The sequence below is a fragment of the Stegostoma tigrinum genome, chromosome 21 (genome assembly GCF_030684315.1).
Source record: "Stegostoma tigrinum isolate sSteTig4 chromosome 21, sSteTig4.hap1, whole genome shotgun sequence".
Lineage (NCBI taxonomy): Eukaryota > Metazoa > Chordata > Chondrichthyes > Orectolobiformes > Stegostomatidae > Stegostoma > Stegostoma tigrinum.
The window spans coordinates 16186406-16213897 of NC_081374.1; the positions used below are offsets into that span (position 1 = coordinate 16186406).

Genomic DNA, 27492 nt, shown 5'->3' on the forward strand with positions numbered 1-27492 from the left:
ATACTTAAATGTTGTAAGGGATTCTTCCTCTACTACCCTTGCAGGCGGTGAGTTCCAGATTCCCACCTCCCTCTGGGTGAAAAAAAAGGTCTTTCTTCGCCTCAAAGGCTCCTACCCCTACTATTCTTACTGTTAACACATCCCTCATGTTTACAAAATTACTTCTGTTCTTAGCCTAACTTCAGCATCATACCTGCAATCTTCAGTCATCATTTGTCCTCAGCAGATATAGTCTATTGGTGTCGTGTGACCTCTGGCTTTTCCCACCCCAGTCCAACACTGGCATCTCCACATCTCAGTGGACATATTTATTCACTCGCTCCAGTGTGACACCATTTACTTCAAACTTCACTGCAGTTCCTTCTAATATGTCTTCCTAACCACTATTGGTTTTGTGTTCAGTAAATCCCAGGTTTAAAATTATTCATTACGATCGCATCCATTGCTGTTTGTGGGATAAAGTTCCACACTTTCACCATGCTTTATGTGAAGATGTGTTCCAAATTTCTCTCCCAAATGACTTTTGATTCTAATTTGATGAACAAATCCTCTTGTTCTTATCTCCCACAACCGTGTAAAAAATTTCATCCGAATGTAAAATTGGAGGCCTTTCTGCCCCTTTAGCTTGATCCATCGTTCGACGGGCTCGTTGCTGATCCGATTGTGGAATGAACTCCACTTTGCCAATTCTATCATCTATTCCTTCTGACCATTTTGTCAGTCTCCCTGCCTACTCTATCAATTCTTTTTTCTACCCAGGTGGTGCTTAATTTTCTCTATTTCAGGGAATGTTGTTAGTGGTGGTGACAGACATACGGATAGGATGAGGTTTCAAGGATATGGGCCAAATGCAGGTAAATTGGACTCGTTCAATTTTGGAAACTTGTTTGGCATGGGCGAGTTGGGCTGAAGTGCCTGTATCCATGCTGTATTACCCCATGACTGCAAATCCAAGTTCTCATCAATGTGGGCTTAAAATTGTTTCAGAGATAGCAGGAACTGCAGATGTTGGAGAATTTGAGATAACAAGGTGTAGAGCTGGATGAACACAGCAGGCCAAGCAGCATCAGCGGAGCAGGAAAGCTGACGTTTCGGCCTAGGCCTTCTTCAGAAAAAGGGTATGGGTCCGAAACGTCAGACTTCCTGCTCCACTGATGCTGCTTGGCCTGCAGTGTTCATCCAGCTCTACACCTTGTTATCTCTTACTAGTCGATGTGCTCATTTACTGCATTAAGAACTGACCAGAAAGGCTGAATGGCCTGTTTCTGTTCTGTTCATTCCATTATTCCTGAGTTTTGCTGTTGACTTAACAGTTATATCACTTCCCTTTCTATTTGAGGCTGGTTTTAACTCTCACTTCCCTTTACAGTCACAGCAGGCTCAACCCTATGTGGGTGAGACAGCATTGAATCACTCACTGCGGGCTCTCAGCCTTATAGGGCACTTTATGCGTAGGTTGAGCTCAGGCAACATTGGCTGTGAGGGAGGCGGAAGGCTAGCAACAGCAGATACATTGATTGTGTGGGCAGAACAACTAACCAATGGCAGCAAGTGACCTATCAACTGCCCATAGTTAACACTCAGATCCGGTTGTCCTTTAAGCACGTATTTTATCTTCTATTTAGATCATTGAATGGAAACAAGAAAGGGAACGCTTTGTTGTGTATCTTTTTTAGCAGCAAAATGACAAACATTTGCACATTGAAGCAAGTTTTTGCAAGTTATCACCCAAATAATAGATATAAATATTGAGTTTATATGAATTTAAGATTTTATGCTTCATTAACCATGTTATTGTCCCCCATACACATTACATTTGCCAGCAAAAACTCAAGAGAGACACAGATTTGTTGTATATTTAATTATGTTTTCTCACACATTCTCTGTCACGGGACAATTTGTGCCTGTCCATCCACGTTGCCCCCACCCCCATCCTCTCCTTGAAGTGTTGAAGGTTAAGCGTCTGTTTGCAGTTTCATATCTGTAAGCAAATTTGAAACAAGGCACAATGTTGATGTAACAGCTTGAAACAGTATCTGGCAAAGAGGATGGGGAATGTGCTACGTAGATTTGTGCTGGGCTTGAGATTTATGAAAAATTTATGTAATAGTGGAGGAAGGGGGATAACAAACACCTTAAACTTGATCTTGAAAGTGAGATATTCCTATTGATACTCTGCTGGTAAAACTTCAATTTCAAAGCAGTGATGCTTTTTTTGTGGGAGATGGACAACACTGACTGGCCAGCATTTATTGCCCATCAATTGATGCTCTTGAGAAGTGGTGGTGAGCTGCTTCTTTAAACTGCTGCGGTAGGTAAACCCGCAATGTCCATAGGAAGGGAATTCCAAGATTTTGACCCCGCCGCAATAAAGAAACAGTGATACATTTCCAAGCGAGGATGGTAAGTGGGTCAGAAAGGAACTTGCAGGTAGTGGCATTCCCATCTATACCACTTATCCTTTTAGTTAGAAGCGGTTGTGGGTTTGGAAGGTGCTGTCTAACAATCTTTGGTGAATTTCTGTACCCACATAGCTATACCATGGGCTGTGAACATTCACACAACATTGCCCACTTTCCCTACAGCCATTTATGCGAGTTAGTATAAGTATTGATGCATTAGGTATAAATATCTTGCTAGAGCCATAGCCATAGTGTGAGTTCAATAGCTGCCCACTTTTAGCTATTTGACATGAAGAGAGTACAGGTAGATCAGAGCCAAGTTCAATTTGCTTTCACTTGAAGTCCCCAAATTTCTAGCAAGGCTCCTGACTGATCTTTATCTTCCCTAACTCAGGGATGCAGAGGCTAATTGTATAAACTCCAATTGTTTGCTCTGCTGAAACTAATTAATTCAATGCAATTTAGAGATTAAACTAAGGGTTCTCTTGATGTGGATGGCTCAGTAACTCAATGGAGGCATTAGAAGTGGTTCACTCGACTGATTTCTGGGAGGAAGGTTTGCCTTATGATTAAATGTGGAGCAGGTTGGGGCTATATTAATTATAGTTTAACATAATCAGAGATGATCTTATTGAAACCTATGATTCTGAGAGATAGGTTAGATCCCATGAAGATGCTCCCATTCATTCAGGAAGATAGAATGAGACAGTTTCAAAATCATAGGTTTCCCATTTAGTTGGAGATCAGAAAGAAATTCTTCTCTCAGTAGGTTGTTAACATTTGGAATTCTCTTCTCATTAAGCTGTGAAGGTAAGGTGTTATATATTGTTCAAAGTAGACACAAAGTCAAAGCTTTTCATCTTGCATTTTTTGGGATGAGAACACAAGAAACCACAATTAAAAAAGGAACAATGTCTTCATCCTGATAAGTATAACGCAAAATGCTTTGACCTCATGTCCATGTTTAACTCTGCTTAAGCTCTATGCTACCAAGCAAGACGAGGCAATTTGTACCAGGCAGAGTCAGACAGATAAAGAAGCCAAAGTTTATGGGGCAGTGGGAGGGGTTAGGCTGGTAAGAAAGTTAAATTAAGGCATTAATCAAATCAGATATGACTTTGCTGAATGGCAGAGCAGACTCGAGAAGCCAACTGGCGTACTGTTATCCTTGTAAATTCAAGCTCATGTTACTTCCAGAAGGTCGTACAGAACCCATTGTTCTTCTGGTGTAATTTACGTCACTTATTCACAGATGCCAAATGCCCTCTCTTATCCTTTCGCTCCATTATTGTAAACATTAACACACAATGCATTTACCTTCAAATCCTGCGAGCAAGTTGTGTTCATATAGTTTTTTAACATCCCAAAAGATTTTATATCTGATTCATTCCTGTGATGTATCTGTTACAACGTAGACACAGAACAGATACTAATTTGCAAGAAGCAACCTCTTGCAAATAACAAATGACATGAATGATCAGTTGATTGACTTTGGGCGGAGCAAACTAAGGCACCAGGGGAAATTTCCTCACAGGATCCTTCTAGCCAAATATGAATGAATACATGGGACTGCAGTTTAATTTACCAGCGCATCCTAAAGAAACAGCATAGGTGAATTTCCTTATAGTAAGTCGCGCCATTTTTATGCCAACGCAATTTGGCGAATGCCTGCTTATCAGGATAGATATTTACAATGAATTTAAACTACAGACCCTTTCAGCCAACACATCCATGTTGCTGTTAATATTGCACAGGAACCTCCAGTGACAATTCTGCATTACACTACAGCAACATATGCTTCTGTTCCTTTCATTAACATATGCTCATATAGATTTCCCTTAAATGTATCCATTCTCTTCCACTCAAGTACACCTTGTGGTAGAGATTTCCACATTGAAGTCATTCTCTGGGCAAAGCAGTTTCTCCTGAAGTCCTGACTTAATGTTATTACAGCAATTTGTTTAGTTAGACATCTTATGGGGCATCCTATTTACATATTCTTCAGATTAGTGATCGGTGTAAATCCCACGCAAATTTAGTTGATGGAGCAATTGAAGTGCCCCCTTTAAAGTGTCCATTCAGTGTATACAGTTAGATCAAATATATGAGGAACAATGATATAAGGAAGAAACAGCCCTTGGCTCACTCTCTTGATTCTTTTGCACATCTCATCAATTGCATTATCATCCCTTTGAAGAAATATTTACTCTGTGACCCTCTGAAGAAAGCAGTCATTCAGACCATCCAGATACAGAAAGGAAGAGTCAAGATTGTTAGAACATGGAACTCCAAGCTCTTCCTAGGGTAAGGAAGTTTAAAACTTGAGAGAATATTTTAAGGTGAGACGAGAAAGATTTAAAAGAGACCTGAGGGGCAATGTTCTCGCACAGAGCGTGGTTTATACGTGGAATGAACTACCAGAGGAAGTGCTAGAGGCAGGTACAGTTACAACATTTAAAAGACATTTGGGCAGGTACATGAATAGGTAATGTTTAGAGGGATAAGGGCCAATCGCAGACAAATGGGATTTGTTTAGTTTGGGAAGCTTGGTCAGGGTGGACGAGTTGGACCAGAGGATCTGTTTCCATGCTGTATGACTCAATGACACCATGATATTTGTACAAACAATTTCAAAGTCCAATCAAATTAATCCCACTGCTCTGCTTTTATCTCATGGACTTGCAAATGCCTAATTTTCAACTATATGTACAATCTTCCTTCTAAAATTTATCATTAAATTTGCTTCCAATGCTATTTTTAGGCTCTGCATTCTAAATCTCCATATAAAAATCAATCTGTTTACTTCTCCTGAGAACTTCTTTTGAATATATCACTTTAAATCTGTGTCCTCTGATTACCACTGTGCCAGCTTGTTTAATTCATCAAACTTCCTCATAATTTTTAATAGTACATGGTGACATTAAAAGCAGAAAAATAAAGACTGCTGCGGGACTGCGCGAGCTCAAGGTCCTCAAGGAAATTGAAAATTTCCAACCCAATAGCCGCAGCAGCAGCGAAGGGAAAATCGACCTGATGACCACCATCCAAGACATGATGCCGGCACTCCAGAAGGCAAATGCGGGACGACCAAAACCACCCAATAGGTATGCAGGCTGGAGGGAGTGGGAATTTGAAAAATGGCAAAAACTGGAATGTTAAGGGGCAGGCATCCAGTACTTTAGAGATTACAAGATCTCTAATTCTTGGACGAAGGCCGGAGTACAGCAAAAATCCTCTAGATTTATTAACTGCGTGCTCTTGCGGTGTAATCTATACCCGACAAGAACCACATTATCTAGAGGTAGGCCTAACCGAAACAAATTATGCCGAAGGTGTGAGATGGCAAACAAAACCATATCACACATCTCAGGATGTTGCCCATTCGTAAAAAATGCTCGGATAAAATGCCATAACAAGATCAAACAAGGGCACTTGTTGAATACTGGATGGATTACAGGAACTTCAGAACAAGATTTGACCTTGGGTCTGCTCTGCCATTCAATGAGATTCTAACTAATCTTCATTTCAAACCTTCAGCCTACTTTGGCTGCATGGCACTTTTCAATACAACCATATTTATTCCATGAAGAATGTCTTCTAACTTATTTCCTGAACTGCTTTACTCTGAATTCAAGCTATGTCTTTTGTCCTAGACTCCACCATTGGCAACAAATGTTTCTCACTGACTGCATCACACATTCCTTTCAAAATCCCAAAATTATTAGTCTTTTTTTAAACTGATGATTTCACACCTAGTTTGTGTGACCTCTTCTCAAAATATAATCTTTGGGTGGTTGACAACAATCTAGTGTATCAACATTACACTTCTTTCGAGGTCGCTATATCCCTTACATAGTGTGCTATGCATAGGAAGGACACAAAGGCAATTGGAGAAAGTGGTCAAATGACAGTGAAGCCAATTGAAACAACTTCTGCCTGAATAATGTTTCACTTTCATCCAATGAAGATATGCACTCAAGCATCTCAACAAGCACCCTACCAGCATCAGCTTAGATGGTGATCATACGTGCTGGGGTAGAACTTGATTCTACAAACTTCTGACAAGACAAAGTTAAAAGAACATAAACAACCAAATATACACTCCATTTAAACAACTTGGCAGCCAAGTTGTTTAAAACTCTGCCCTCAAGGTCACAATGACATAACTGAATCATTGTAGCTAGTTCTTGGCATCCAAAATACTTACTTGAGTTAAAGTTTGTGTAGCTTATTGCTCAAACAACTTGTCCTTTCTAAAAGGTTGGCCTTTGTGGTTCTGAAACGTTGAAATAAGAAAATAAGAAGATAAGAAATATAGAATTGGTAAATTGATTCATTCTGCTTAGAAACTGAGTAGATCCCTTTTGGATTACTGAGCCAATCTTGCCGATTGTTACGTGTTATCATCAAGGAGGCTTTGGCAAAGATGGCCAAGACCAGATAGATTTAGAGAACAAGTGATGGTTGTATGTTAATTTTGTGATAAATGGTAAACACTCAAATGCACGTATTATATATGGAACCAAGTAATCAACATGAATAAAGTTTTGTGATGTGTGAGTTAAAATAAAAGTTAAAAGATATATGCCTGGACTCTACCTAAACAAACAATTTAAATTGTGATGTTTAATATCATGAACCAATTATAATGCAACCTGTTCATACCCACCATAACTTGGACAACAAAATATATAGGTTTTCTTCACCAACTCTGTACTTCAATAGTAACAAGTTGAATGAGAATTCCCAGCATGCCAAAGTGTCCTCTATCAATGAGTACAGGACCGCAGTGTACTAACACAGGGCCAGATCTCCTCTGAGTATGCTGGAGGAAAGACTAACTTGTTTCATCTCTCCCCTTCTGCTGCTCGGTGTGAGAGAAAGGGATGAGCTGAAGAATAAATTGTTAACAGCTACCAGACATTGTGCTGCTTGCTAATTTAAATGGGAGTCAGACACAGCACTCTGTTGAATGGTGAAACATGGTGCCATAGTTTCTGCACGGCACCACTTAAATCTAGCCTGCACTACTTAAAAGCCAGATCACTTCTCTTACACAGCAGGTGCATTCTGGCTGCAGCAGTTTGGGAACAGCGTCAGAACTTTAACAGAGAGATAATGTGACAGAAGAGGGCAGGCTACATGCTGCAAAGTCCTCTGACACAGTACAAGAGGACAGAGATCCTCCATCCATGATGGTTCAGGAGGAGCCCCAGGCAAACGCTCAGAAGGTACTTGAAGTAGATGGCCATGGAGGTCAACAGAAATACCTGGCTGCACCCCTAACTAGTGAGACTCTAAGCACTATTGCTCACTTGGATCTTACCTGCCCCCTGCTCTACAGCAGAGTCAGTTGTGGTACCACAGACCTGGCTGCTGCTGTTATACTCCCCTGAGATGCTGTGCACCCTTCCCCCCCAACAACGGTATCCAGTTGTAGAACCAGGATGCAAATCTGAAAGACATTCAATGACTTCACATGAGTAATTAAGTTCAGTAAATGTATCTTTAAATGTCACATTCTGACAAATGAACCATTCAATATCATTCCCTTCGTGCCTCCTCATTTACACTGCTTATTCAACCCTCATCTGAAGATGCTGGAATATACACAGAATATAGATACAGTCAACAACTACCAACTACAAGAACAATTTGTATATAAATAGTACCTTAGACATAGAGAAGCATCCCAAGTCACCGTCGCAAGATGGCTATCAAACAGAGATTCATACCAAGCCACTTAGGAAGTATTGGGGCAGATCACAAAAATCTTCATCCAACTGGTAAATTTTACAGATTAAGTTAAAAAAGAAAAAGAGGCAACAGACATTTTGAGTGTACAACACAGCAATGTGTTCAATCTGAGGCTTTATTGAAAAAAGTTTAAGATGTTTATCTCTGTAAGATGTATGCTTTAACGTGAAGGTCATATGACTATAGCAAACAAAGACAAAGATTTGCACTTAATTAGATTGATAAGTAATTAGCTCCTTTCGATACAAAAATACAAAGAATGCATGCATTTTCATGTACATTTTTGTTTACGCAAGTTCAATTATATACACTGCTGTTCTCATGCCTGTCCAGTTTGTTCGTTCCATCATTCTCTTCCAATGCATTTCAATTAAGACAGTCAGGAGAGAATTAAACTATTGCCTAAAAAGGAAGAATGTACAGGACTATTGGGAGAGGATAAAGCTATGACACTAGGTAAAATGCTGACTTTTTGGGAGCTAGCACAGACGCAATGGGCCAAGTGGTCTACTTCTTTATTGTAACCATTCTTCAATTTTCATTCTATTCTGTAATACTATCAAAAGATAGCAATCAGAAATATGTGCCCATACTTGTTTCTCTCCCTAAATGCACATAGATTCCAAGGCCAAATTTATAGCTCTGTAATAATCCTATAGGAGATTGGAAAAAATCAGGGTTGAAGCCAAACGCTGACCAGTTCTGCTTGGCTTAAATAGGACATTACAAGCATTTATAACAAAATCACTTCTAAGATGGCAATACAAAAAAAAACACAAGATAAGTCCAGATGAGAAAGTGGCAATCAACCCACTTCCTTAGCCCATCCATCAAGATGCTTAAATAATTCCAATATTTCTACTTGCAGGAAATCAACTCTGATCATTTATCATTCGCTGCCATAGTGTTAGAGCCTTCGGGCCATTGGATCATCATGGTGGAAACAGAGTTCACTCAGATCATCAAAACCATGCCATAAATAAGGGCTTTATGGCATCAGATTAAACTTGTTTTTACAACAGGCTGTGGCTGTGACCCTCCTTTCCAGTGTCTCAACTGAGTAAAAAATGTCTGTGCAGCCCCATTCGATACTTACACACCTTTAAAATGCCAACTCTCAACCCTCAGTCACATGAAAACGATTGATGCAGAATATTCAGGAAACAGGTGCATCAACATACCCACTACTCAAGTCCCTGTTGAATTCATTTTGCTAATTAATACTTCATGAGATTCCGAGCATAATGTAGAAAAACTGAGAGTACAGCAATTCCTGTGTTCCCCACCCATACAAAAATGAAAGGGATGTGTTTCCATGGTTCACTATACATCTTAGCATCCAACAAGCACTGCCTGCTGTGCCAGCAACAGAGAACCTTATAGGCCTTTCCTGTTTAAAAGGATTTGAGCTCATGCAAGTCAGGCAGTATTTTGTTAATGCTTTACATAAGCTGTCAGCAATCATGCACTTTGGACCATTTGCTGCAAGAATAACAACTCGATATTACCTATGCCGCTGAATGGCTCTTTTGATTTTCCTATGAAAGGTATACTCTCCTATGGCTTCACAAGCTTGGTCTTGTTGACACAGCTGGAAAATACTGTTTCTTTCCTGCCATGGGCTTGAAATGTGAGCTTGCTCTTCTCACCTGCACTGAAGTTTTAAAAGAAAAGTAGCACAGTGGAGAAGTGATAAACTTCTGTTGAACCAAAAGTTTCTTTGTATGCTGCCCTAAACAGTGAAGACAGCACAGTGTAGATGCAATGAAAAATAACTCTCTGCACAATTCCACTCCTAACAAACCCAAAACAGATATTTACTATTTTTTAGCATTTGGATCAACCTTTAGACTTCTTCATTCTGTGTTGGTCAGTTGTTCAGATTTAATTGGTTGACCTTAGTTCTCATGCTTTTGTCTTTCTTCTGTTTGCTGTCACTCTCACTAAGGGACAGATTGATCCTCTTTCACAATCATTTGAACTGTGTGCTGTTCCTCACATGGGGTAAAGTGGTGGAGTGGATCTTTTACTAATGCAGAAAATATGAATTCAAATCCCATCATGACAATTTAAGAATTTTATTTTTTGTTCAAAGCTGGTATCTGTAAGAGTCACCACCAAAAACCCAACAGATTCATTAATGTCAGGCTCTCTGATGAAGGGTCTAGGCCCGAAACGTCAGCTTTTGTGCTCCTGAGATGCTGCTTGGCCTGCTGTGTTCATCCAGCCTCACATTTTATTAGATTCATTAATGTCCTGTCCGGCTTAAGAGCACTGTGTTTAGACCCCACTTGGGAGTGTGGTGAGTAGACTTTGGCACCACATCTTAGGAAGGAAAAGTTGGCTTTAGAAAGAGTACAGCATAGGTTTACGAGATGATAGTTGGACTTCAGGGGTTGTTATAAGAGATTATACAAATTAGGCCAGTTTTTACGAGTGGTGGATGCTTGGAATTCTCCTTCACAAATGGTAGTGGGTGCTGAATCAGTGGTTAATTTTAATCTGAAATAGAGAATTTTTAGTTAAGCAAGCATATTAAGGTCAAAGGCAAATATGTGAAGTTAGGCAACAGAATCAGTCATGATTTGCTGTCAGGAGAAAGCAGACGCCAGGCGAAAATACAAAAATAACGTAAGAAGCGTGCTGCCACACTACCCCTTCCCATGACCACCTTCTGCCCCCAGAGCCTATGGAAGCTGCATCGGTCTGTACAGCCGCCTATGGTCTCACCCTGCAAGTGAAAGGGAGCCATTGTCACCTGCAAGGGGCTGCCAATGATGATGATAAAGATGATCTCATTGAATGCTGGAATAGGCTCATGGGGGTGAATGACCTACTCCCGTTCCCATGTTCATATACGCATGATCTAGGTTTGATTGGAATTCAGGACCATGTGTGCTGCTGTCTGAAATGGCCACTTAATTGTAGCCAGAACGACTGAGGATGATGATCAATGGCCTTGCCTCTAACACCAAGCTCTCTTGAGAATAAATTTTAAGGGCTGCGCAGTTAGATGTTGAAATCAGTATTCAGTTTGGCTATATAAAAAATCTCAGCCAACCTGAATACCATTTCTGTGGATTGCCATTTATCAAAAGCCAAATGGTTGATTGATCTTTCGCTCTCCAACCCACTTGGAACTAACTCATCACAAACTGTAAAATAAACCAAACCTTCATGTTACCAAGTGTTGCTGCTCAAGTGATCTGGAAATGCTCAATCATTGGAAACTGAAAGAACACTATTCTCTCAAAGGCAAGAGACCAAGACTGTGCATGTGCTAGGATAATGAATAAGCTCAGTAGCCCTCATTCCCTTCTGTGAAATCACCCAGGAACATCCCTTTGTCCATAACTATCTTGGCATTGCCAACATTACTTGGATACATCCTAGACCATCTGCCTCCCTCAGTACTATCCTTTTCACCTACTTGGCACATCGTTTTCCCAATTAGAAAGAAAATAAGCTTCTAATTACCCCAATGGCATGATCCTCGATTATGATTTTATTATGTTGGTGGTGCACAGCACTGTCCGGGAGATTGGCGTGAAGTTCTTGGTGACAACCCTTGACAATGAGTAAAACCATCTGGCTGGGAGATGGGTATAGACTGTATTAATTCCTGACGGTCTACAGTTCCTTCAGCGCTCATACCATGCCGAATGTTGGGATAATGGGAACTGCAGATGCTGGAGAATCCAAGATAATAAAGTGTGAAGCTGGATGAACACAGCAGGCCAAGCAGCATCTCAGGAGCACAAAAGCTGACGTTTCGGGCCTAGACCCTTCATCTCTGAAACGTCAGCTTTTGTGCTCCTGAGATGCTGCTTGGCCTGCTGTGTTCATCCAGCTTCACATTTTATTACCATGCCGAATGTTGACTGGTAGTATCTTAATGAGACCTTGGAGTTAGAACAGGCTAGATCTGATTACATTTACAACGCAAATGCTTCTCACTTAAAATGATAATTCACACATGAAAATTCATCCAGGGTTAAAATTGGGACCCTCTGCTTTAAGTGCCATTGGGTTTCAGTGGCACAATATCTGAATATGCCAGTCTTGATTTACACATTCTGACAGCAGAGGGGAAGAGAATGCAATGCATTCCTCTTAGAAGTAGTGACTGAGGATAACATCAGTGATTCCAATATCACTTACCAAAATATTCTTCTTGACAGAGATCTTCCCTTCCCTTTCCTTGCATGAATGAAGAATGTTTCCATTCAAATCCGATGCTGTTTTATTTGAATATTCAGGGAAGCAGCAATGCCATGCCAAAGGTATCCTATTATTTGCACTGTATTATGTGGCAGTTAGAGCAAAAGCAGTTTTTTTTTTGCCTGGAATCAACTTGTACGAACAGCATGTTTGAATATTTCTGCTGCCTTTGCACAATGTTCACAAAAGCAGAACTTCCCAACGATGTAAAGTTTTCCATCCTCACAGTGAGATTTAAAGCCTTTCTGGAGTGTTCCTCGCTCACAAAATCCTTGGAGAACTTGGATGTAATAGGGAGAGAGCAGTAAGAGATAGAAGGTTTTGGAGTCATGATTAGTATGGCAGAGTGAGTGCAGGCTATAGGTGGAAATGGAATTTCCAGAGGGCGCAAGAAACAGTGGGCATAAATTTGGATTTGTTGGGGAGTGTAAAAAGATTGACATTGCTTCAGGCACCAGGTATACACCCACCCAGTATTCAGTTCCATTTAAGATATTATATTTTTTCCATCCCTGCCCAACTTAAGTTTCACCCTCACTGATGAACGATGATGAACAACAGTGAGAAGATTCCACAATCCAGTTTCCAAGTTGTATTCATCCAAATGAAGCTGTGTTTGTAGACATATTGGACAATGTGTAAGAGCTGTTAAGTCTCATCGGATTTAGGACAGAAATAGAGGTTTCCAAAAATGATACATACAATTTTTCAAGGAATGTGGGACTTCAGCTATACAGATTGATCAGAAAGCTGTTTCCCTTGAAAAAGAGGAGATTTGCCAAAAATATTCAAAATAATGACATGTCTGAACAGTATTGGCAGACAAGCAATAGTTGGAACCAGAAGACAGTAATTGAAGATGATTAATGAAAAGCCAACCTGACACACCAAGTAGTCAGGATCTAGAATGTACTGCCTGAGAGTGTGGTGGAGGAAAAGCCTATCGCTGGTTTCGAAAGGGGAATTGGACAAACACCAAATGGGTGGAAAAAATATCTGCAGGGCTATAGCAGCGGGCCTTCTGAGACTAACTAAACGGCAGAGACCCAGCACATTCTTCATTTTCAGATAACAAAAGCAATGCTCCGCTACCGAGAGCAGCACACAAAGAAACTTTTTTGTTTTGTTTTGACACTGCTATGGAAATGCAGGTTATTTTTGTTGATAAGGCTCCCAAAAAGCTGTATCCAGAGTCAGAAGTGGAAATAGCAACCGTAACAGCATTGACCAGTCACTGAACTTGTGGCAATAATGCCAACTGGTTCCAGCAAAAGCTGCGTCAGACTCTTGCCCCTCCTATTTGCTTGTACATGGAAACAAATAGACATTGGGTTTTAAAAGCAAGGCGTGAAATGAAAATAGCTTGACCCCTTGGCAGCTTCTAGAGTATAGTGTGCAGTTTAGTATGGGTTCTATGGTACAACAGATGCAGGCATTATTTTGAAAAACACACAAATTTGTTTTGTGACCCTCTGCCCTTTCTTAAAGCAGTTACCACACAAGTAGCAGCAGGGAGTGTGCTGCAATTATTACATTACGTTCAGACTCACTTATACTTCAAAACTTTCCTCCCCCTATCCTTCTTTCCCCAGAACTATATCACAATTCTATCTCCTGAGAAATAGTTGTAACTATAAAACAAGGACTGTACTAACTGAAACTTTTGGAGGTCAAATAAGAGGAGGCCACTGATCTGGAATTTAACCTTTAGTGTTTAGAATTGTCCATCATGTACTTTGTGCTTTGCCATATTTTATGCAGTCCCAAGGTTTCAAATAATGCCAGACCATAGGAGTTCCACCCAGACAGAATGGTGACCTTATAATACATACACAATAACAACAGCTTCCATTGATAAAGCCACCTTAAGATAGTAAAACTTTAAACCGCTGCACAGAAACAAGGTGATTTTACCGATGACCGAAAGAAAATTGATGAAAGAGCTAAGCAACAGCTTAAAAGGAAGTAACTTGGCTTATGGACGGCATTGCTGGTCTGCTGATAACTGTTACCAGTGGAATAAAACAGAACTCAAAACTCGAACAGATTCTGGTGTATATGGGACAGACAGGGTTAATGCTGAGGAATGCCGTAAGACCTTCCCAGTATGATAATGTTTCATGGACATGTGGGCAGAACAGCAAAGACTCTGAAAGAAGTGAAGATTAAACATCCACTTCTTCCTTATAGTATCTGTAACAAAATTTTCCATTTCAACATAATCCCTAATGCACTGTTGGCATGCAATAACACACATTCTTCAATACAAGAGCCTTGACCAGGCTAGTAAATGCCTTTCCTCTACCACACCCGACCAAGCAGAATGCCTAGATCCTGACAGTTAAAGAGGATGTCATGACAAAGTTTACATTAAGATAAAATGTAAGCATAGTTTTGCTGCACATGCTGAATCAGATTTTCTCTCTTTGGTGAATCTAAAGTTCTTTACACCTTGTGATAAGAAGGGACATGGGATCTATTTAAGCTGAGCATAGAGTTCACCTACATGCTGAGGATCTAGACACTTGTACAAAAAAATAAAGATTTGGATTTTGCAGAGCCACCTGATTCTCAAAATACTGACAGTGACAAAAAACTTTTGCAGTTTGTCTTACAGAGAGGAAAGAGACGTGTATTGATCCTGTCCAAAAGCAGAAGTGTTTTAATTTATATGGCAAGCTGAATCTCTGGTTAGTTTGCACGCTGAGTTTTCATGATATCTGGCTTTTTGGTCAGGCAGAAAAGATGGAAGGTTGAACATAAATCGAGAGAGTTGAGACATCAACATGGCATTTAACAGGCAGTGGTCCTCATTAATTTGCAATTGGCAGTTGGCCACAGCCTGGCAAGAAACTCACCATGCTGGTCACTGCTCATAAAAAAACATCAAAGATGAAGCAATAAGCTCCCATGTCATGTCAGCCTCACTGAGCATCTTGGTGCATTCTGCTAAACATCATGCTGTAGCCCACATTGTTACATAAGATTCTGCAAGAGTCTCTTCTGCATTTGTTTACTGTAAAGTCTATACAATGCGAATTTGTGAGGCTCCAGGAGCATAGCATTTGACCTCTGTCCTGGTAATTGCTGATTAGAATATCCAGAAATTGTAGCCAACTTGTATTTGTGATTGGCAGTGGCATATTTAATAGCAAAGTCAATTTCAAATATAAAAAGAAAATACTTCTAAAAAAGCAATTCATGATCTCCTGCATGTCTTAACAACATTTCTGAAGTTATTGTTGTCATGTAGGAAATATTGGGACAATTTGCATCCAACAAACTCACAAATGGCAAAGTGACAGTGGCCAGATAATTTGTTTTTGTGGTGTTTATAAAGGGATAAATATTGGCTTGAGGGACTCCCTCAGCTATTCTTCAAACAAATGCCAGGCATCTTTAAATCCACCAAAGAGGGCAGATGGATCCCCAGCTTAACATCTCACTGAGAATGACACTTCCTCAGTGCTGTATGATATGGCCGGTATCGATGTTTTAAAATTCTGAAACCATGGAGTATGGTTTAATCTCATAATGTTTGGCTCCAAACAACTGAGTTAGCAATTAAAGCGCGGCTGATCCTATTATGTTAAATCATTATTATATTTCTGAAATAACTGCACAGGGGCCGGTGACTGGTCACCATGTCACCCTTTATTTACTAGTGCACAGGCTGTGGCCAACCAGTTCAGAGTCAGGCCTCAACTGAGGAGATTCTAATCTCCTGGTTATGTTGGTCAGCCAAAGCTTTCCTGTTTGGCCCAGGTCAACAATCCCAATCAAGAGCCTTGTAGTTAATGAGATCCACCTGGTTCCAAACACTACGATTTCATAGTCTATGTATTATGATGTGGTTGGGTTTTGCAATCACCCACATTCTCACATGTGTTTCTCCCATTTTCTCATCAAAGCAAGGTCATGTATCAAGCAAAAAGTTAAATGTAGTCAAAAACACAGGATTAATGCCAAAACCTTTTTGAACAATGGCTGGCTCAGAAATTGAATTTGTGGCAGGGTCTAAAATCTTCCCAAAATTTAATTGAAGGAAATTTTTGCTTTTCCGATACTGCAAGTCAGACATGTAGCCTAATCATTAGAGACTTCTTTTCAAGCAATGACTTAGGACTAACCTGCTTCTAATCTGTTTTGAAGACTTTCATGCTGGCTGATGACTCCAGTATGTCATCTGCAGATTTTGTCACATGTGAAGCAGATGCTGCTTGGAGGATCAGAATGTTTGGTTGTTTGGGAGGTTTGTAGCATCATGCCTTACTGTGGTAGCACTACAAATCAAGTCCCACTATTTCCAGATATATTGCAAAAAGTAAAGGTTTTACAGAAGCACACAAAATGCTTACACAACATAACTGATTTTTATCCCCAGGCTGATGGATTAGCACACACCAGGTTGCATGATTTAACACAAATTGCTATTCACTTTAAATGAATAGATTTTATTTGCAAGTAGACAATTATGAGTCATCAACGTGTAACTCTGCTAATGAAACAAACCCCCCCTTACAAAAATTCTCCTACACATATATATGGACAGTCCCAAATAAAAAAGCATCGGTGTTATAGGTGGAAGGAAAAACTGGAAAGGCAGTTCAATGGTCCCTGTGCACAAGGCTTGCTGGAATGATGCCTTTGGCTTTTCAAGATTTGCTGTTCAGTAATATCATTCTTCTCCACCTACATTTACAAGCTTGTGGGAGCCACAGAAGGAACTGGTTCACAATGTATAAAGCCTTTGGTTTATTAATTAGAAGCAACAGATTATATCAACAAGTGAAGGAAAATAAAATGGCTTTCTTCAGGCTCGAGTCTCTTCTCTACTGGCAGAAAAAAATGACAGTACACGCTTTTCTAAACATGTGGTGGCATTTGAGCCTCTCGTTCAGAACCGTAAGTTTCTTAGCTGCCTCAGAACCAATCACATTGGTGTTGATAGGCAGAAGGGCTTCATCATCAAAAATTGGTCATCATTCTACAGACCAATCAACTGTTTTCCTGGCCAAATCTCCTTTCATATGCACTCCCTGGTAACAAATTGTCTGCAACTAATCAACCTCCATCAGTTGATCAAACAACAGTGTAAACACTACTTTCAATAAATGCTGTTAAGGTCACCATAGACCTATACGGCTATAGGGCTAGGTTCTCCTAGACAGAGACAACTGGTGGTGCTTTAATCTGAGGGTCCCCACATCTCACTTGAGAGCAAAGATGGAGAAGGAGAGTACTTCATGGTACCTTCAGCTAATATAGGAATTGAGCATACACTGTTGGCATCGCTGCATACAGAACAATCATCCAGACAACTGAGCTAACCTACTCCCAATAAATGCTGGTAGCTTGCTTTCAAAAGTGTACAAATGCTTTCCACAATCCTTAATTTGCAAAACAATCCCTTTCCCATTTCAACCCACAATCAGAAACACAGAAAAGTAAAAACATACATTGCGACAGCAAGGAGGGGAGAGAGGAATTGATAAGTATAACTGGGTGTGGTCAGTATATAAGTGAAAATTAATGCTGTCTTTTTAGAGACTTGAGGATCTCAGTTTCAGATCTTTTCTAAAGGTAGCATCTCCAACAGTTCAGAATTCACTTCAGTGTCAGCTTAGAATCTTGTGCCCACAGTCACTGACTGAGAGATGGGAATACTACTTGTTGAGCTAAATATGGCAAACAACGTTAAATGAATTTAATATTGTGTAAATGAATGCTCATCACAGTCAAAAACTATGCCCAGCCCAAGTATCTCTCTACTCAGAATCAAGCCAATCAATGTACACCGAACCTTTTTTTTAGCAGAACTTAAATGATGGTGATGAAATTCAGGACTAATGTCGAGTGCATCCACCTTCAATTAAATTTTCAGCTCATATTTATATTAATTGTCTTGCTGGCGTCATGGTGTCCAAATGTTGCCTTTGACCTGCCTCAGGCAATTCACTCACTCTTGTAGCTGTAATTATAGAGGAACCTGATTGTATGCTGTACTTCATACGTATGGTTCCACACTTCAGTGAACACATTCAACCAACCTACTTCTTGCACAGAATCACTTGTAATATGTCAAATGTAACAAACCTCACTTTGTAAACGGTCCCACTTATTCACAAAAAGTACAACATGTTCAGTCAGCCTATTTTCATTTGTATAGGTTGTAGACCTTAGTTCCGTTTCCATCCATGTGTTCATGATATGAGACTATTTCTCTTTTCCAGATATTGCTGATTTTCACATTGAATGAAGAGCACGAAAAGAATAGTAAATGAAAGCCTTTTTAGACAAGGTCCATTTGACCTCCTTTTGATGGTTCAATTGAGAAGTGCACTTCTTATGCCATTCAAGCATGAGCATTTACATCACATCTTTCATGTAATAAATGATCCCAACACATTCAATGCAGTGAAAAATGGATGCAGAGCAAAAGGACGGGACACGAGGAGGAGTACCAAGTAGCTTGATCAAAGAGTAGATTTTAAGGAGGATCTTAAAGGAGGAAACGTGGTAAGGGAGATTTAGGGGGTGAATGCACAGTCACCAGAGGCAGGGTGATGGGAGAAGGGAACACATAGGAGGCTAGAGTTAGAGCAACAGATAATTTAGGATGTTGAGCTGGAGTGATAGGTGTGGCAAGGGATTTAAATGAGCCCTTGTCTTAATCTTGGTCTCACTAAGTTGGCAATGCTCACTGATGTGAGGTTAAGGATTATGTCTCCATGTTTGCAAATCACAGACAATGCCTTTCATCTCACATATAAAAGCATATCATACAGGTGTAAGTCAAAATAACAGATGAAGGTTTCTTCATGTCTGACTGTTTCAGTGCTTTTTGATAAGATGCTACTTTCAGTTCAAAGGATTTCATTCATTCCGATTTGTTTTTTCACAGCTTGACTAGCCTGTGTGGTCAGCAGATGACCATGGCCATTTTAAGTCAAGGTTCTCCTATCCAAAACCACAAAGGTCCCAGGTATTACAATTAGATAATGGAACTTGAAAATAAATAATCTACTTCTTTATCACCATCATGACAAGGTGAGGAAGACGTAAGTGTCAGTGGGAGAAGAGCAAATGAACAATTTAATGGCAAGCTGCCATGATAAATTGCAGACTTACAAGTATAGAGAACATCTTAAAATCTCCTTCCTTAAGGTCGAAGCTTCTTAAAATGGTGCACAGGTTAGAAACTCCAGGGAGGGTGAAATTGAGCATGGACAGGGATTCAAAACAGATGGTAGAGATTTGGCCATCTGTTGGACACCCTCCATGAAATCGAAAATCCAGCTGATATACAATGGAACTGATCCAGCTCCACTCCTTTTGCCTTTAACTGCCCCTGAGCTCTATGTCTGACTTACTCACCTTCCCTGCCATTCACATCACTGCCCCTGTATGGTCACTTGAATTCAGAGCAAGTATTATTTTTAAACAACATTTGCAAAACTTGAATGCAATTTACAAAAGGGAAAAGAGAGACTTGCATTTAGACTGTGCCTTCCTGACCACTGGATGCCCCAAAGTGCTACTAAACTTTTCAAGTTTAGACACTATTGTAATATAGGAAACACAGTGACCAATAATATACACTCTGTCAGTAACAGAATGAAAGTGACTAGATGGTCTGTTTATATCATGCTGATTTGGGGGGTAACCTTGCAAAAGACAGATCTCCTGTTCTTCAAGGTCTTGGTTTGGCTTTATTGGTCAGTGCATTGAGTATAAGAGTTGGGATGTCATGTTGTGGCTCTACAAGAGATCAGTGAAGTAGCTTTTAGAATTCTACATTCAGTTCTGGTCTCCCTGCTATGGGAACAGTGTTGTTAAACATGAAAGGTTCAGGAAAGATTTACAAGGATATAGCCAGTGTTGGAGAGTTTGAGCTGTAGAGGCAGGCTGAATGGGCTGAACAGGCTGAATATCCCTAGAGCATCAGAGGGTGAGGATTGAACTTATAAAGGTTAACTAAATCAGGAGGGGCATGGAAACAGCAAATAGCCAAGTCCCTTCTTCAGGGTAGGTGAGTCCAATACTAGAGGACAAAGTTTCAAAGTGAGAAGGGGAAGATTTGAAAGGGACCTGAGGGGCAACATGTTCTGGTACAGGGTGACATGTGTATGGGAAGAACAGCCAGAGGAAGTGGTGGAGATTGGTACTATTGCAACATTTAAAAGGCATCTGGATGGGTATATGAATAGGAAGGGTTTGGAGGGATACGAGCCAAATGCCTGCTAATGGGACTAGATCAGTTTAGGATATTTGGTTGGCATGGATGAATTGGAGTGAAGGGTCTGTTTACATGCTATAAAACTCTATGACTCTAAAGCAGTGTTAAGGGCTATATTCCATTTACTTGAGAGGGCTGATGGAGACTCAGTTTAACATCTCATCAAAGAAGGAATGCTTCCAGCATCACAGCACTCCATTAGTGCTCCAGAGTGCCTGGTTTGATTGTTGGGCTCAAGTCCTGGTGAGGAACTGAAGCTAGCAACTTTGTGCTCAGAGACAAGAGTCTTACCCACTGAGAGACAGCTAATATCTGAAAGGCTAGCCTTCACCTTACATGTCAGTCATAGAATTGAGGGAAAGAGAGGCCAGAAAAGATGACTGAATTAATAAGCATATGGGAAAAACAGATAAGGGAGACACTAAACTTGTTTGAAGGATGGCTGCATTTGTTTATTTACTATCCTGGCCATGTGTAGGATCAGCCAAATAACTCTAAAAAGGAAGGATCACAGAAAGAAACAGATATATGCAGAGGTGGGGAATTTATGGAGGGGGGTTTGGATAGTGGTGTAACTCCAATAATAGTAATTCAGATGCCTACCCCTGGGGACACGGGTTCAAATTCCACTACAGCAACTTTTGGAATCTGAACCCAATTAATAAATCTGCAGCTAAACCTAGTTTGATGGTGACATTGAAACCTACATCAGTTACAAAAATGCATCTGATTCAACAGCGTCTTTTAGAGAAGGACATCTGCAGACTGGTCTATATGACTATCCAGAACTAAAGCAACAGTGTTATATCTACAAGGCTGAAGCCAGCCACTCGATTGTATCAACTTGCGAGAAAGCTGTAAAGAGAATAAAAACAGGAAGGACCACCCAAGGACCACGTATGCATCCGATATGACAGTCCTCTATTGTCCTCTTTAGTAAGATCTGCAGGCTTTGTGCCAAAAGATGAGAGACCTGTTCCAAATATGAGACAAGAAACAGTCTGACATTGTCATAAGAATCATAATTACAGACACACCCCAGTCACAACCATTGTCATCCCTGTCTTCACTCTGTCCCAGCATTAGGACAGACCACCAGAGGTGGCAGCACAGAGTTTTAAAGTCAGAAAAGAATCACCAAGGGAATCACTAACATTGTACTTGGACCCCAATAAATCTTATGCTATCAGATCAAATAAAGACAAGGATCCCTCCTGGTGATTATTACCTTTTCCTTCACCCTCAGCTAATAAATTATAGGAAGGATATTATTAAACTGGAGAGAGTTCAATAGACATTTACCTGGATGCTGCCAGGGATGGAGGGCTTGACTTATAAGAAGAAGTTGGATAGGCTAGGGCTTTTTTCATTGGATCGTAAGAGGTTGAGGAATGAGGTTATAGAGGTTTATAAATTCACAAGGGGTATAGATAAGCAGAAAGGCACGTGTCAATATTCCCTATGGTGGATGATTTGAAGACTAGAGGGCATAATTTTAAGGTGAGAGGAGAAAAATTTAAAAAGACATAAGCGGCAACATTTTTACACAGAGAGTAGTTGGAGTGTGGAATGAATTACCTGAGGAAATGATGGATGTAGCTGCAGTTAAATTGTTTAAAAGACATGGGGATATGTACATGAATAAGAAATGTTTGGAGTGAGCTGGCCAAGCGCAGGCAGGTGGGACTAGTTGAGTTTGCACTGAACTGGTTCGGCTGAAGGGTCCATTTGTGTGCTGTATGTCTCTTTGACTCTAGTACACCTCTATTTGCTATCAATTAAGGGAGGTAGTGGCATAGTAGTAATGTCATTGGACTGGTTATCCAGGGACCCGAGTTAATATCCTGGGGACATTGGTTCAAACCCCACTATCTTTACCTGGTCTGGCTCACAAGTTTGGCAGACCCGTTTGGTGAAATATAGCAGATACAGGGAACACTTCTGCCCACAAGTTCCCAGGCATACAACACCCTGTCTCAAAAATACATTGCTATTCCTTCATGCTTACTGGAGTGAAATCCTGGATTTCCCTTCCTAACAGCATTGTTGGGTGTACTACCTGCTACCAGCGGCAGTGGTTCAAGAAGGAAGCTCACCACCACCTTCTCAAGATCATCTAGGAATGGGTAATAAATGCTAACCTAGTCGGTGACATCCATGTCGTGTGAATGGATGAAAGAAAAGGAATTCTTGCTTGTTCTATTGCTTGGATTTCCTCTCCCCACAGTGCATTGACTTTAAGATCTTCATCCTCATCAACAAATCTACCAAGGGCCTACCTTATCCTATAATCTTGCGTCCTTTTCATCCTCTGTGTTTGACTGCCCAGCCTCTCCTCCAAATTCTGTGGTGTACTTTTCAACTACTTCATCCATAATCTCTCAAATTAAATGTCCCTGAATGGTTCTGCTTCTTCTCTTCTCCCTTTGCATTGAACAATGTTTCTTTATAATCAAACAGACACTAACTCACACCCCACAATTTGCCAAGCTCCATTCTCTGCTTCTTCTTTGAAGTTCCTTCGGAAACCTTTTGCCATGAAGTTGGCTTTATAAGTTGCAGCTGTCAAATTTCAAGGCTATAATTTCATATAGGATTTCATACAATAGCCTACACTATGAGATCGAGCCTAGGTTTATAACTGGGGTTGAAATCCTATAATTAAACAGCACTTTGGCTTCTTTTGTGAATTTTCTGATTTACATATATATAAAGAAAAGTGTTCGATATTGAACATTCTTAATTCTGTTGTAATTGCTAGCTTTGTACTCAGAGCAACTGTTGTCTTTCCACAGCCTTGATGTCTGATAAGATTCACGGTGTTACACTAACGCGATCTCCCCAGACAAACTCAGTGTATGTGTGCAGGCTAAGGCCAGGCTCCCAAAGGGCTTTAAAGGATGGGCAACAAATGTGGCCAATAAACAGCTATGCTCACATCCTGTGAAAGAAATAAAAAAAAGGCTTGTGTGGCAGGCTGTCCGTCTGCTTCCTCTTTCCATCCAGCCTCCCACATAAAGAACCACTGCTTGGAAATGTATAGTAAGGTATTTGCTACCAATGACATCCGCAAAGATGTACCAGAAAGAAATAATGAGAAACATGCACACCATCAATGCCTTAGGGGGATTAACAAAACCAGGGGCTAAATGGTGATGATTAACTAGCACTTTGATGCATTTTTCTGTACATTGTAGTAAATATCGACTCAGAACATTGGAAAATAATTTAAAATTAACTGAACGTTCATCTCATTGCTATGGGAAACTGCAACTCATCAAACAGTTATGACTTTGCCTGCTTAACCTGTACATTTTAGTACCAACCACTGGTGGCTTATGATTGCTGACATCAATGGAAGGACTCAATGGGCTGAATGGCTTACTTCTGCTTCTATGTCTTATGGCCATTCCTCCTTTCCAAGGTTAATAAAAAAAATCGACCAAATTGTTAGTCTCTTAGGGGGCACTATAGAAGTTCTACAAGCTCCATATCCAGATACACTTTGGCACTACCCATATAACCATGGGTTTGAAACAAGTAGTTGGCTGCTGCCCATTGCCTGCCACTTAGGCCTGTTAATGGCCATCTTCTCCAAACTCAGGAACACGCCTATGAATATTCTAATCTGCCCATCCCTCTGTGTCAATGGTTAGGCTTGGCACGGTAAGCATAGTGATTACACTGTTGCCTCACAGCACCAGGGATCCAGGTTTTATTCCAGCTTTGGGTGACTGTGTGGAGTTTGCACATTCTCCCTGTATCCGCATGTGTTTCCTCTGGGTGCTCTGGTTTCCTCCACCAGTACAAAGATGTGCAAGTTAGGTGGATTAGTCATGCTAAATTGCCCATAGTGTCCAGTGATGTGCAGACTAGGTGGATTGGCCATGGGAAATGCAGCTTTACAGGGATAGGGTAGGGTGTTGAGCCTAGGTGGGAGGGTCGGTGTGGTCAATGGGCTGAATGGCCTGCTTCCAAACTGTAGGGTTTCTATGGAAATTTCTATGGAATATGGGGCTGAATTGCAACTACAAATTTACAAGTAGCTCCTTGAGAAGGTTAAAAAAAAGGAGCTGAAGCCTGTCACAAGACTTATACATGAATTGTTCGCAGATTTCTCAAAATTCTTCTTACAATGCTGAGTCTAAGGGTGTAACTAATTACCAGTAGTCAACGGTAAACTACAATTGAGTCTCAATGAGAAGTGGCACACATGTTAACAACAAAATATAGTTTATTTCATGATAGACCATGGGAAATGTTGCCCAATTTGTAATGGCTCTCAGCAAGATATCCCTGAAGAGGAGAGAGACAGATTAGAATATTTCCTCATGGAGGTGCTCCGGAGTTTGGAGAATATGGCCTTGTTTATTTAACCGGCAGCATTGTTTGAAAGCGACAAGGTAAGTTTAAAAGGAAATTTCCTTCCCTAGTGGATACTTTTCACAGAGACCCAAATGAATTTAGGCTTTTAAAGGAGAACATTTCACAGAATCACAGAAGTATTACAATGCCAAAGTAGACAATTGTGACTGAGCAGACCAGATTTCCTTGAATTATGAGAAATAGGTTTACTAGCTACTAAATGTGAAAATAAATGATAACACAACACACATGTGCAAATGTGAGGGGTGAGTCCAAAAAGATAAAATTAAAGAAAAAAAAAAGGAATTCAAGAAAAGTCAGTGAATTGTTTGCAGAGCGCAGTGACAAAGATGTTATTTGTAATTCACAAGCCATTATTAGATGGCAAAGTGTGAAGCTGGATGAACACAGCAGGCCAAGCAGCATCTCAGGAGCTCCTGAGATGCTGCTTGGCCTGCTGTGTTCATCCAGCTTCACACTTTGTTATCTTGGATTCTCCAGCATCTGCAGTTCCAATTATTATCATTATTAGATGGCTCCAGTAGCAGTGACATTGGCAGTTAATTTCATGATTCTATGATTTTGAGGTTTTGCCAGTAGTTTAGAATTCTGTTGTTCTGATCTGTTCTGACAGTGACCAAATTCCAGCATTCAGAATGAGAGAGAGCCTTTTCCTTTACTTTACCTGCAGTGTCGGGGTGTTGAAGTTGTTGTTCTCAAAGCTGTGGTCCCATCAGTGCTGCAGCATAGTCAATAGCATAGAAAAATTAGCATTGCATTCAGTTTATAAACCCAATTTTGCATATTCCTGGAGGGTAAAACAGCTTTTTCTGCAAGAATTAGCTTTCTGCTGAGAGGTGGGTAGTCAGCTGCATTATTATCCTTTCTTGTGTCTCCCCCAGTTTGAAGTTCACCTTGCACTTTACAGGTGCAACAGTCCAGGGGCTTTATACAGGACTTTGCCGGACAGCCACAGAATTTACAACTGGAGATTTTATTTCCAGTGGCAATCCACTTTTTTGTAGAATAAAAACAGTCACTTTAGAATTAAACAAAAACAAATCACATTTCTAATCTGTCATCATTACGCAAATGAAATCTATTAGGATTTGGTTGTGAAATGTCTGTCCGCATTCAAAACAAATGCTAGACTCCTTTTTCTCAGTTCTAACATTGTAGGTCATTGTCAGAATGCGTAGAGTTTAATGCAGCTACAGCATTAACTCTTTCAGAATCAATACCTTATTCAACAAAACCAACTTCAAGAAATTCATTGTGTATGGTTTCAGGGAGTTATAAGAGCAGCAAGTGCTTTCTGTTTTCTTCCTTTCTTTGTTTTGACAAATGAAAGCTGAATTTAGCTAAATGCAAACGTTGCTTGGTTCAGTGGATTTTGTCTGCACCCTTAAATATAACAAGCTCTGCAAATAAAAACGTCAGCAACACAAAGACAACTAGAATGATTCTTACCAGATAGTTGAGAGAATCCCACGGTTCCTTTAGATTTCCAGCTGAAAACTTTAAGACAAACTGTGAGATGAAGTTGAGTAAATAATTGACAGCAGTGACAGGTAAATCTGAATGGAAATGTGAATTCTTCCTGTGAAAAACTGGATGGCACAATGGTTCACAATGCTATCCTTTCTCCTTGAGTGCTGCATTTGTATCAAGTTCAGCATGAATGGAAAGAAAAGTCTCCTTTGCTGGTGACTAAAAAGGAAATGTTACAAAGAAAGTTTAAGCAGTTTGTAGTAAATGCAAGCCCGAAACACAACTGGCCACTAATTGGTACGTCTGCTTGACCTCATTTTGCACTGATGCAGAATTTGTGAATAAATCAACATGCAATCACCTGCTTAGTCAAAAATTTGTCAAACCTTCATTGAACAAATTGACCAGATTTACAATCTAATAAACTAGACGTATAGGTAAAGCATAATGGGCACACTGGCGATTTCTTAATGGGTACATCAGTAATCCATAATGAAGAGGCAAACAGCCTCTAAATGGGCACACATGACAACCTTTAAGAGCACATAGGTAACCTTTTCAGTAAGAATTTCATCATTCTCTTAACAAATGTGACTTTGCAGCAAAAACAATTCCTTTTGTATGTCACACTGCTTCTGCCACACTGCTGCTCATTACTGCACATATTCAATCATTTTTTCTTTCTGTGCACTGGCTTTAGCATTGAATAGAATTACTTTGATAATCTCCCTATTTTGATCAGCTAGAGGAATATAGAAACTCGACGCTTAGAAGATGGCCATTTGGCCCATCACCACTCTTCTACCTCTTTGAAAGAGAAATCTTTCTGAATCTGTATCCCTATAGGTTTCCCACCGTCAAACTAATCCGATCCTTTTTAAAATGAATTATAAAGTCACTTCTATTCTTTTTCAGGTACAGTGTTCTCAATCCCAAGAGTGAAGTATAATCTCCTCATTGTCCCTCAAGGCCTTTTCAAATTATTTTATGTCTATGGTGGTAATAAATTACTTACCT

General features: G+C 40.2%; 1 protein-coding gene and 1 long non-coding RNA gene across 2 annotated transcripts in view; one reads left to right on the plus strand and one right to left on the minus strand.

The window, feature by feature from the left end:
* Positions 1-27492, plus strand: part of LOC125462876 (fibromodulin-like) — a 144030-nt gene that overhangs the window by 58634 nt on the left and 57904 nt on the right. The gene's annotated exons all lie outside the window — the stretch shown is intronic.
* LOC125462974 (uncharacterized) lies at positions 1872-26684 on the minus strand. Its single transcript, XR_007249736.1, has 4 exons — positions 26455-26684; positions 7729-7857; positions 6610-6678; positions 1872-1981 (listed from the first exon to the last, which is right to left on the minus strand). It is a non-coding gene; the product is annotated as an uncharacterized LOC125462974 (long non-coding RNA).